This window comes from Neodiprion fabricii, chromosome 6, assembly GCF_021155785.1.
Source record: "Neodiprion fabricii isolate iyNeoFabr1 chromosome 6, iyNeoFabr1.1, whole genome shotgun sequence".
NCBI classification, from domain to species: domain Eukaryota; kingdom Metazoa; phylum Arthropoda; class Insecta; order Hymenoptera; family Diprionidae; genus Neodiprion; species Neodiprion fabricii.
Window position 1 is genome coordinate 16,417,315 of NC_060244.1, and position 12,156 is coordinate 16,429,470.

Genomic DNA, 12,156 nt, shown 5'->3' on the forward strand with positions numbered 1-12,156 from the left:
TGTACAATTTTCGCGTAGATACTGGTTTGATAAAACAACTTGTGAGATTTTTCGCGAAAAAGACTTAAAAATACTTGGTACAAGTTTTAGAGACGAAATGGTCTTCGTGACATGCACTGTTTATAAATGACGTTTGTCGGACTGCTTCGATGAGTTCCGTCGCTGCACTGCTGATAAATCGCCGCAGTTCGCCGAGCAGGAATTTCCGATATGTAGAGACGAATAATCAGGAACCGAGGTGGAGCCGATCGTGATGAAGACGAGACGAACGCTTTGTAAACACAGCTGAATTCATGCCCGGCAGGTGGTTATACAGAGACTCGCTAATTGTAGGCAAGCGTAGCTGCGCCATAGGAGCTGGATTTAAAGAGCAAACATTGTAAAACGGATAATTGAAGTCTCCGGTGTCGATTCAATACGCCGCGTCCGTACGAGGAGCTGCGCCATTACAACGAGCACATACATTAATATGTAGCACAGGCACTGTGCAGAGGATACATGCTAATTGCAGTCGGATGGAGGGTACGGAGGACGAAGCCGAGGTAGAACAACCTGCAGGCGAATTACAAGGTGGCGGTGCGCCCGGGCGATTTGCTCGCTGCAGCGCAGCCAGGAAATGACGTCCGCAAGCTCGCGGGTGGATGAAGCCGGGAGCACGGGACCAAATTACCAGCTATAGACTATCACGGTGAGAGAACCGGAGAATGCGGTCGGCCACGGACTATAATGCCTTGCTGGGGGGGCCTCGAGGTACACGGATATGCATCTATGCACTGGACGGCTGCGATACGTGTGTACCTTACACGTCCGTGCAGATTGTGCCGGCGCGCAGCCGAGGGATACCATACCTGATACATACCTGCGGTGCATGATCTACGATTATACCTCGCCGCGTCCGATCGTATGGCCGAAAATTTAATCACACCGAAACAGACTTCCTATCGCTTCTGATCGTAATTAGCGTCTAATAACGATACGGCAATACGGCACGGAGAAATGTGTCGCGTAGTACGGGAAGAGTGCAACGGAGGTGCATTGAGTTCGATTTTAATGACCAATTTCGTTGCTATCGTGACATCCGGGGACCACTTGTTCCTTGGACTAAAAACAAAACTTAGCAGTTTGCAACCGTGCAAAGATGTCGCTTAAAAGCGTAACTGCATTGGGATTTGAGGATAAATTTACCATTCGCGCACATTATTTCCAACTGTGTGCAGTCTGGTGTATGGAACAAATTTTTCGTACAACTGAACAGAGTCGGGAATTAAATTTTTGTGTGAAAATAGGACGAGTAGCACTTGTCTGTTCGGTCGGGCTTGCATTCCGTGGTACGAAACTCCGGCTAGATAACTAGAGTTCCGACTTTGAAATAAAATGCAAATTTGCTGAGCGTCGAAGGGATATTTGTGTATGTATATATATATATATACATACATATATACGTATACGTTCAGATATGTAGAGAGATGCGGCAACATCGTGGGACTCCCTGTTATGAATATTTCAATTCCACGTCAAATTTGGTCTCGCAAGGCCGTTTGGCGACAGCCCCGGGTACATACACATACAGACAAGTCCGTATGCATGCAAACGTATTTCCATCTACGTGAAGATGTATGTAGAGGAGATCCTTTCATACGGCTTTACCGTATCGGTTTAGGCGTACGTCGCGGGAAGATATCTGCTCGCTTCTATTGCATACGTAAAATATACAATAGAATTTATACGCGGAAGAAAAATATCTACACGTGTATCTTGGTACCTCCTTTCTTGCCGAGCTCTTTGTCTGAATACTCACCCTGCCCTCCTTCACATCGAATCACACAAGGATACCGTCATCCTTGTCGAATCTGTTACCATCTCTCTCTCTCTCTCTCTCTCTCACTCACTCTCGCCCTCTCTGTTTCACCGCCGTTGAACTTCAGCTACGTTATGCTTACCAAATTTAAGAACTCTTTGACACTAGTTTCTCGATAAAAGTCCGCCCTTGGAAATGTAGAGGAGATGTGATATCAGAGTCAAACTATTGACGGGAGCTTAACCCGAGAGGATGCTCAATTCAAGGTTGGATGTATGAGTCACTGCCAACTTCCAAGAACTTCCAAAGATTTCCAAAAGCTTCCAAAGGCTTCCAAAGACTTTCAACAACTTCCAAAGACTTCTAAAGACTTCCAAAGATTTCCAAAGACTTCCGAAGACGTCCCAAGACTTCCAAGTTTCCAAAGGCCTTCAAAGACTTCCAACAACTTCCAAAGACTTCCAAAGGCTTCCGAAGACGTCCAACGACTTCCAAAGACTTCCAACGACTTCTAAAGACTTTGAAAGACTTGGGGTATCAACATACAGAGGACTTCTCTAGTGAATAAGTCCTCGGCTTAACCCCTCATTATGTCGTACGCAATTGTTCAAGAATCCAACTGAACGACTAAACCAACAAACCAACAAACGCGACTTATGGAGGTTATGTAGATGATGTAAGTTTTTTTAGGTTAAGCGGATCTCAAGTTGGGTTAACGTAATGATTCGAGAAGGCCTGATAAACTATTATCGTTAACTGACTGTTCACTGATTATTGCTACGAGTCAACGTCAACGTAGCAACGTAAATTGAAACCGTCATTCTGATGATACCGATTCATCACTTAATCAAGAAAAAATAGAAATTTCGGAACGTGCATAATTGCCTTTATAATTCTGGTAAAATGTTAGAATGCCTGTTGAATTCATGATATGATTTTTGAGAAGACTTTACCCTCAGAGTCCACCATTTTTTTTCATCATCTTTTTTCACTTTTTACCAATTTCATATAGTTGGATTTGCACATGCAAAATTCAAGGCCTAAACTCTCTTCAAGCCAGTTTCATCAAATGATCAAGATGTTGACTTCTCAACTAGCTCGAAATTCTTTAGTACGGATGACGAGTATGCAGAGTGCAGCACCGAATTATATCGTCATTGTACGAGTTACAGATTTGGGGATTTAACACACCGGTAAGGGAGCGTTCGTAAAGTACGTAATTGGATTGGGGGAGGTGGACGTACAGAAATTATGACGCCATATGCAAAAAGCGAAATTCACAAATAAAAAACACTTTTATTAGCGCGGTCTCGCTGAGGCGCTGAAGCTCGGGACTAGTGTGGCTCTTATCACAGGTAATAGATAAAGTTTCTGCAATGCATATCCTTTATTTCATTCCGCTAGCTTCAAAAAATTTTTATTCGAGAAATTGTAAGGGGGGAGGGAGGGGGGGCTCAGCAATTTTTCTTATGGCATTTGGAGGGGGTGGGGTCTTTATATCTGACAGAAGATGACAAAGGGGGGGATTCAAAAACCCAAAAAATTCGATGGCATAATTTATGGACGCTCCCTAAGAGGCGATACTTCATTACCCCGATAAACATTTGGCCAACAAACATCCGAAGAAGAAAATTACTGTTAGCTGAACCAGCAGACGTAGACAAAAATTCACATACTCGGTAGAGTTGTATATTCAAGATGGATAAATTGAAGAAAGCGAGACTTATAGATTATCCCAAGATTGGAAAAGTATATAGTAAATAGTAATTTACCGTGTGTTTCAGAAAGCTAAAAGATAGAATCATTTGCCGAGCTGTCACAAAGTTTTTTTTTTTGTAACGGTATCTGAGACACTTACAATCTCCTGCATTGCGATATTTAGAAAAGAATGACTTGTCTACATTTCATTAACCTCTGTAAAACACAATTTATAGAATTTATGTGAAAAATCTTCCACACAATGGATAAAAATTACCGTCAAAATAGATAGACACCATTTACGATACTTCAAATTTCGCTCATTTATAAAGGCCTATAAAAGATAACGGTGATTATAATAATTTCAATTCCGTGTTAAAAGTGCTGGGAATACTTTTAAATGCCTCCATATGAAATGCATATATTATATCTGCAACCTAATCTCTTTTCCTAACTAAACAACCACGATCTATCGTCAGCTTATGGTTAATTACAGTTGCACACTTAACGATAGTACGTATACCTCAAGTCTGCGCTGAACTAAGTTCGAGTAGCAAATTTTGTTTGTAAATCAGAAGATGAAGATTTGATCTCGTACTTTTTATTTTCAAAAGAGATTTCTAGGGATACTCCAAGTTCTGGCGAATTGCACGGCAGAAATTTGCACCATGTGAGCTACGTAATTAGCGACACAACGTATCAACGGCTTTGTTGTGTTACACTTTTTGTCAGCAACAAGTCGACATCTCTTACAGTTAGTCACGTCTATGCGTTCACTGTAACGAATTAAGTTCTATATGTAAGTATTATTTTTATGAATTGGGGTCAATTAGATGAGTTATTATTTTATCTCCATCTCTGTAACATGGGGCATTTAGTGTACTTACCTAGACAATTACAACGTGTTAGCTCATTGTATCGTTTGAATTAAGTTGTTTATTTTTCTATAGCATTATCGCATTGTACATCACAGTTGAACAACGCTCCAGACAGCGTTCTAAGAAGAAAAAATTCTGCTCTTTATTCATTTCGCGCGCTATGAGAAAAAAGAAACGTTGCGATATGCCGCCACAAAGAACTTGATTCGAGTGACGTTCGATATTTTTACATTTCCATTAGGTTGTAGTTAGTAACGTTAGCGTAACGATGCATGCTTGGGATAAATTGTTTCTTAGAAATTTTAGGACTGTCCAAAATTCAGTAAACCGTAATGAAGTAGAACGTGCTCATATTTTGAGAACCCAATTCTTTCGAAATCATTGTAAAATTGCAAAGAAGTGATTATTTTCCTAATGTTCCCTTATGCTAACGTTACTAACTTCAAGCTCTTCATTTTCCCGGAAGTAGGTAGGCAAGAGTTTTAAAAATATCAAATTCTTCCGTCCATGCAGATATTCAATTGCGACAATGGAAGCGTATGTTTAATTGCACTTTGATCTTATCGGAACTCGATTATACAACCTCATATATATTCTCGATTTATTACTCGTGTCGATGTTACGAGTAAAGCATATCAACACGAAACCGTTCTTCATTTTACTAAAATAAGTAAGAAGAAAAGTGTAGCGTTTTTTTTTTTTTTTTGACTTTGAAAAAGAACACAACAAAAAAGCACTTTCGCGATGCTCGATAATTTGCACCTCCGACTTGAACTCGATCGATTATTGATCGAGGAAATAATACATTCCGTTCTCTCCGGAATAGACATAAAAATATTTTGCAAATTGAAGCGAAAGGTGCAGGCAAAAGGATCTCCTCCGACAATGAGTCACCGACTCCGCACCGGGGGAAGCAACCCTCCGTATTATCCGTGCCAAGGTGTCGTCGTCGAGTCGAGATAGCACGGAGACATCTATTCTCATTCGGTGGTGCTATTGGTGCGCCCGATCAAAGGCATATTATATATGTGTCTCCATTTATTCATCGTCTATTCTATTCCGACGTCGGGTGATACGGGGCAGGATGTGTGTATGGGTGGCATGACGCGCGGAGAGATTGTGCTTTTGAGATGGGAATCGGTATATCGACGTGTCGAGCATTTCTGAACAACCGCCAGATATCTCGGCTCCGACCGCTGCAGGCAGTTATCACGGTGAACGGTTGCGGTAGTTTCGTCGGTCCGCCCAGTCAGACATCTGGGTTATATTATCCTTCGATCGGGACTCGCTCCCTTCGATACATTGCCTCGAGATTGGCTCGAATAAAATTTCAGATCCGCCACCCCGACGGGACAACCTAATATGTTCCACCGCCGTCGCTGACGTCGTGATTCCGTTATTTCAACCCTGATTTCACATCCACTCCGCTGGCTCGGACCAAAGTTACCGCCAGATGCGGGCATCGAGCTTTTTCGGGAACCAGCCTGACGCTTCTCGGCTTCTTTGACATTTGCAAACAAGCTCGGGGAATCACCCGTTGACAATGAGTCCCCCAAGCTTCGTCTCTGACATTGAATTACGCCCGTTCTTCGCTCGCGTTACAGCATTTTCGATTCTCCCTGTGGGGATCGACACGTGAAATTACAGGTGTCTCGGCGTGGCATTATCGCCATGTGTTATGCACGTGTCTTCCGGCCATTTATGAACTTTATCGTTTGTCAGGCTCGTATATATACCGGTTTCTCATGTTCTCGAGGCTGTTATCTGTTTCGAATACCGAAGGCTGAAAATTTTTATTTTCTTCACAGGTACTACGAAGGTATGGTAAATTGGGTATTGCCATGAAAACGGTTCAAGTATTGTTGGAATTAACAAACCATTCTGGTACGAGTAACCAATTAGTGTGGTTATAATTGTCCATACTACATTTTTTCCTCATTGTAGCATTAAATAAATTTGTTTAACTTCGCCACATTATTGCAGTCGAACGAAACCTTAACATCAATTTCGTAGCGCCATACCAACGACTATATTTTTCGGTATCGGTAGCAATTGAAAATGGTTAAACACCGTATAGTAGCGACAACTGAAAATATCTCTCGGTGTACACTGTGTCAATGAGAATGATAAAGTTACACCTTTCTTCCGCGTCAAGTGTCGACTTATATCTCACACGCGGCGGTACGCGACGAGCATAATAAACCGGGCACAATGTGTAAGCGTTGCGTCTGGCAGATCATACGAGTGCGGATAATGGAGCCGGTATACGAGCTTGTGTGCATCAGAGGGGCGCGGAAGGGAGTCATTCGTATCGCGTAATACGTATTCCTGCAGGGAGGGGGGCGGGGGCAGAGCGTCGCGGCGGCGTTACAAGGGGCGAATTTAAGGGCACCATCAAATATAATTAGGCCCCGGAGAGCGGGCGCAGCCCTCGGGCAAAATAACCTCCTTAGAAAATCAATTCCACCCCTGCCTGTGTAGCGGGGCTAGAACGTTCAACGCAGCGAAACGATACATCACGAATACAGGCGAAGCCTCGCCCTCGCCTCGCCCTCGCCTCGCCCTTGCCGCCCCTGCACGAGCCACACACCGCGGCCCTCGAGTCTGCTTATTGCCATTAGAGGGACTACTCGCGGGTTACATCCATTGTTACATCGGCGAGGACCCTCGTCAGCGCAAGTAGGCACGTTACATTATAGGTATACGGAAGCGTAACAAGGGCTGTTCAGAATTTATTTGCTGGGCAAAAATTAATTTGCCACCCCATGCGGAACGTATGAGGCGGGGTACCTTCAACCTCGACGTCTGTACGGCTCATTGGTTTCGTCAGATCGCTTTGCACCGCGCGACCTCGATAATTGTTACGCATGTACGTAAACTCGGTAAGAATCGGATCGTGACATAACCCGGGTCGAAACTTAGCGGCAATAAACAATAAGTATTAAATTAGGTTCTATTTCAACGCTATATTAGACTCTACTTTGACGCTAAAAATGCCCGAAATTTCCCGATTTACCAAGTTTAGGCTCGAAGCAGGGTTTGTTTATAACTTCCTTCAACCCTCGAGAAGTAGCGCAATTCGATGTAATAATAAATTTTGGAATTTCGTATTCATATTAACTTGAGGCTCTTCGTTAAGAGGGTTTTTATATTCGTAAGAACGTTGAATAATTACCGTTGAAATGCGATACTTAATTTTCGAATGTTATTGAAACTTATAAAAATTATGTCGAAACAGCCCTTGGATTATTCATTGCGAACACTTGAATGTGTAAGAATCTGGACGTCACATGTATATGTCCACACATACACGTGCGGTGCCGATCATCGTGAGGCTGCGAGGATGGTCAGTCGGTCAGTATCCGTACAGTCATTTCCATCAGTCATCAATGTAACAACTCGAATTAACATATAAGCATCGAGACAGAATTTTAATCATTTATTTATTCGTTTTGTGTAATCCTTTCGAACCCTGTTGGGAAAGTTTAAGAAAATTCTAACACCAAATACCAGATTGATCGAAATATATATTATACAAGGACTGACGACTCAACATAAAGGACAAACATTACTTTTAACGTACGATGCTTCAGAAAGATAAGAGTTATTTTTTAAGTATTTATTTTTGTCTTGTTTTATTTCATCTCACATCAATATTTCTGGCCAATTTTATCTGTATAACCATTTATATAATTGTAAGATTTACATCACCACCTACCAATGTAAGAAATTCGTTACAAATGTCGCTGTATAAACATATCTATAGATGAGAAGCTGTCGGTTGAATAACGTCAGAATAGGTTCAATTGTCTACTGAGAGCGTCTAATTAGGATTTGGTACTTTAATTTTTAGAAGTTGGAGTTTCGATGTAGGGTTTGTTCTTAAATTTTTAGAGGCTAGAGGGTTGACGTAGGATTTCCGAGTTCAATTTCCTTCAAAGTAGGTTTATACGAACCTTGGTAGGGTCAAATGTAGGCGCTAAATTCCGACTCGGTAACGCTGCGACGTTGGGTACTGCTACACCTGCCCTGCCCACTGAATGCCATTCACGTCTTCTCAGACTTGTGTAGCATCCCGTGTTTCATGCATTACTGATCCCCTTGTCCGTACTTCGATTTGACCTAACATTCCCCTCGTTCTTCGGCACTCAATCATTGATCCCCGTAAAACTTCCAGGCTCCGATCTCTGAAGTCGTTCGAGTTTTACGATGGTCGGCATCTCAACCGCAGATCTTGGCCCGGCTGATTGGAAGAGCCGTTTAAGTGGAGGCTATATAATGGTGAAAAATCGATTATTCGATCCCCCATAGACGGCGGCGGCCCAATATTGTGTCTACTTGAGTCGAATTGTGTAGCAGACCATTAGTAGCCGTGGGTTCGCCTACCATTCGGTATTATTGCAGTATTTGCGTCGATGCGGCAAGTTTCGGCCTGCTTTGTACGGGCGAAATTTCGATGGGGTCATATTTGTGACGATTTAATTAAAACCTCGTTTTCAACCCAGGCCAAATATTTCAGGACAAAATAATTAGAACAATTTATTTTCTGGTCCTTCGTATATTAAGGACGGAAAAAGTCGAAAAAACCGTAATTTACGACAATTCCCGAAAACTTACCTTAAAATCAATTTCGTAAGATTAGACTCTGCTACATAGAAAATAAAGTTTCGAGATTCAAATCGTGATCAGATGGATTAAAGTGTGAACATTTTCGTATTCAAGCACAAGTAAGTTATGTCATATTTGAATTGCAGTCAGATCGAAGTTTGGACTGTGAAAAGAAAATTGACGCATCGGCTCGTTTAAGAAGTAACTGAAAGCGGAAGATGACGACTTCTCGTAAAACTTGCAAAAGGGATTCGAAGCTACGTACGCGTATACGTATATTTCAAGGTGTGTTCAAGGGTTGGTTCCGGCTGGTTGGCTCGTTGCTCGACATCGCCAGCCCTGCTTAATTAGGATTTAGTTGGGTAGGGGTCGTCCGTTGCCCTCGAAGCCGGTCGTGGTGTTAACTGCGCAAGATTATACCTAGATAAACTAATTAGGTATCTAAGATCCGTGAATTTACGCCCGACGAGCTACGCCGCCCGAGTTAGTTTTAGTTAGTTAGACTCCATCTTACACCCCTGACTAACCCTGCCTCGTTATTCCCTCCCTGAGACGGGCATTGCTCGACACGGTAGAATTCTGACATGTTCCGTTTTTTACAGTGCTTGTAGGAAGGAAAAAGGAAAATCGTTCGGCAGGATTTATCAGGCGGCCGTGTCGTATTCTTGTTGCGATATCACGACGGGTTGAAGAGGGGGTAATTTTGTTGGGAATTGTCTGATTACACCACCTTCGTTAAACCGACTCACCGGTATCTTTGAGTGGTATATATGTATATATAAACACAATCGGGCAAAAGCTAGGATTTATGAGATGTCGTCTCTCCTGCGATTAGATACATTAGTCAGAGTAAAAGCAGTTGCCGTAATTACAGCCATCATATCGTATCAAGACTCATGGCGTGATCTACATCGACTTGATTGGATTTTAGACACCTCGGTCTTACCTTAATCTGATTATTCGGAAATGTCTTCATTGGATAATTACTGATATTTCGTTCGTTAAGTTCTGGTTTCGACGAAATTTCAAATCCTTAGCATTATTATCCCCTCTGCGCTTTGCAACTTCGTGCCAGGTAGAATAATATATGTAGTGTGAAAAGTGCGAAAAGTGGGCGATTTTCTACCGGTGTGAAGTTTCAGCGTAAGCCGTATAGACGAAGTCTAGTTCTATTATTCTACACTATTGTTTTATAATATATGTACGTCATTATGCGATAATCACAACTCTTTTTTTTGTATGGATATGCGAGAAGCATTCTTCCAGTAGGTTGAATTCAATTCCAAGAATGTATGCAACGCATTCATTCACGATTATCTTCACTCCGCGGTAATAGATGGATGAATGACTTGAGCAGTCCGACTTAAATTGTAAATGACATATCTTAATCTAAGGTATTGATGAACGGGTCGAGAATGGCCGAAAAATCTGAGTCTACACCCCCACCTCGGCACGTCTACTCATTCTTACTTCAATCCGTCTAATTTTATCGCGAGACACAACAGACAGGCTGTAAAGTGCCAATGGCAATTTATAAATTGCTTAATCCCCCTCTCAATCCGTAATATATCAGTAGGCAGGTACTGATTTCCCGGTTCTATTACCGACTGTCATATGGTCGATTTACGGACCCTCCGAAATCTCACATCACGCGGAAACATGTGCGCGTCTATACATACATACATGTACGTACATACAGAGTATCGATATCCGCTGACGAGAGATAAGCCTGCTCTTCGTATCCGAGGAGCCGAGTGACAGAAGGATGTAAAAATGAAGGAAACCCACCGAGACAATATCCGATGAATTTTGTACGATCAGGAGGGGCGACTCCTCGTTCCCCGTGAAAAGAAACTCGGTGCTTGGATGACGAATCGCAGTCAAGATCGGGATCTCGGCCGGAGGCTAAAGGCGTTCACGGGATGTCGGTGATCGCGTTATCCCTCGTACTGTCCGCCGGACCTTCCGCTCAGCTTCACAAAGGTCGGGCCCGAGGGAGGAGCGCAATGGATTTGTTGAGCTATGTCAATAGTACTAAAGTTTGAGCGTCGGCCGGGCCGAGGGACGCGACTCGAATCGTCGATCGAGCCGGTCGAGAGGATCAGCGGCCACTTTGCTACCGGGTAATTAACGGATCGTCGAACACGGAGCGAAGCGTTACCCGACGGGGGATGTTAGAGCCTCGTTTGTTCGACACCCCGCCTGCGGGCCTTGATCGAGCTGCGGTGTGGAGAATAACGCGAAAAAAGAAACCGCATATCCGGCACGGATTCCACCGCTAACCATGCGCGAAGTAACGAAGCGGCAAGACCGGGATCGCGGGGCGCAAACCACCCTCGCCGTGCCTCGCAATACGTCGCTGAGAAAAGCCTCCGACGGTGCAGGGTGGTGGAGATTGATATTGCGGGGCTCTGAGATCGTGCATGCCCCGGACCGTGGAAGACAAAACGCTGTTCCACGCTCAACCCCCGCAACAAAGAGCTACTCGCGACACCGAAGGGGATGAAACGGGAGAAAATAGACGCAAAGGGCCGGGAAAGACGCTGGACCGAGAGAAAAGAGAGAAAGACGAGATCTGCTTGTGCCGTAGAGTCTGTTCCACATTTTCTTCCTTTAACAACTTTTCACGCTCGGTATTTGCGGTTTTCGAACTCTGAAGATCCGTGAACCCATTAATTCTCATGAAATTTATATTCTCCGGTGTGCACGGCTTCTGCACTTGTTAGTTTAAAGCATTCCAAGTTATTTCACAAGCTTCCATCGCCTGAATTATAAGCGGTAAAACAACGGTCAAAACGAATTTCGACTTTGCAGGAATATCATTTAGACAAAGATGCGTGACGAAACTTTTCAGGCGTGAATATTACCTCGTGACTCAGGTGTACTCGATGTAAAGGAATTATATTTAAGAAATGCGAGAACTTTGGGAGAATTTCAATGCCTGTTCCAGGTGAAAGGGAAGCAGCCTTTCCGCGAAGTGTAAATTGTGGTATCAATGAAACAGGAAGGGTACACCCAAGTTCGTTTACAGTAAAATTAGGGTAAAAGATCCTACACATGAATTTCCTTCCCAGATTTTATGCCGAAATAAACTTTTCCGTCCGTAAAAATTGAAGGGAGTTTTATTGGCACGGTTACTCGACGTCGACTTTGTCAGCCTCCATACTAGGTATC

At 43.2% G+C, this 12,156-nt stretch overlaps 1 protein-coding gene across 1 annotated transcript in view; it reads left to right on the plus strand.

Annotated features, from left to right (window-relative positions):
- Window positions 1-12,156, plus strand: part of LOC124184990 (fasciculation and elongation protein zeta-2-like) — a 467,596-nt gene that overhangs the window by 154,715 nt on the left and 300,725 nt on the right. The window lies entirely within an intron of this gene.